The sequence below is a fragment of the Pygoscelis adeliae genome, unplaced genomic scaffold, assembly GCF_000699105.1.
Source record: "Pygoscelis adeliae isolate BGI_AS28 unplaced genomic scaffold, ASM69910v1 Scaffold197, whole genome shotgun sequence".
In the NCBI taxonomy this organism is placed as follows: domain Eukaryota; kingdom Metazoa; phylum Chordata; class Aves; order Sphenisciformes; family Spheniscidae; genus Pygoscelis; species Pygoscelis adeliae.
The window spans coordinates 1647048-1647503 of NW_008825105.1; the positions used below are offsets into that span (position 1 = coordinate 1647048).

Below are 456 nucleotides of genomic sequence, written 5' to 3' on the forward strand. Positions count from 1 at the left end.
GCGCGGCGGGAGGGGGGGGGGGGTCTGCCTGCCCCTCCACTGCCCTTCGAATTGGGAAGGGGGACCCTGTCGGGCTCCCCATTTCTGGGTCGCTCCTGCTGCAGTGAAGCAATCGGGAGCCTTTCTTCTGCCGGGGGCCCCTTTTGATCTTTTCTTCTGCCCGAGCGCTTAATGCCGGCAGCCGGGTGTGGGGTTAGTTACAGTCCCCTGACAGCAGCGCCGGGAATTGGAAGAGGTGCCGGTGCCGCGGCGGGTGGGAGGCTGCGGCCAGGCTTTGTCCAGGCAGGGAGGGGATGGGGCAGGAGGGCGTCCTGATCTATTTGTGCAGCTTTAATTTTTTTTGTTAGCCGGAGCCTTTTTAAAGAGTGAATCGGTGCAGCCAGCTGCTCTCAAGCTGCTGCGGTGAATGGGGCAGGGACTGAAACCTGCTGTGGGTTGGGGCTGGGGGAGGGAACA

General features: G+C 62.5%; 1 protein-coding gene across 1 annotated transcript in view; it reads left to right on the forward strand.

The window, feature by feature from the left end:
- Nucleotides 1-456, forward strand: part of CCND3 (cyclin D3) — a 19699-nt gene that overhangs the window by 16530 nt on the left and 2713 nt on the right. The gene's annotated exons all lie outside the window — the stretch shown is intronic.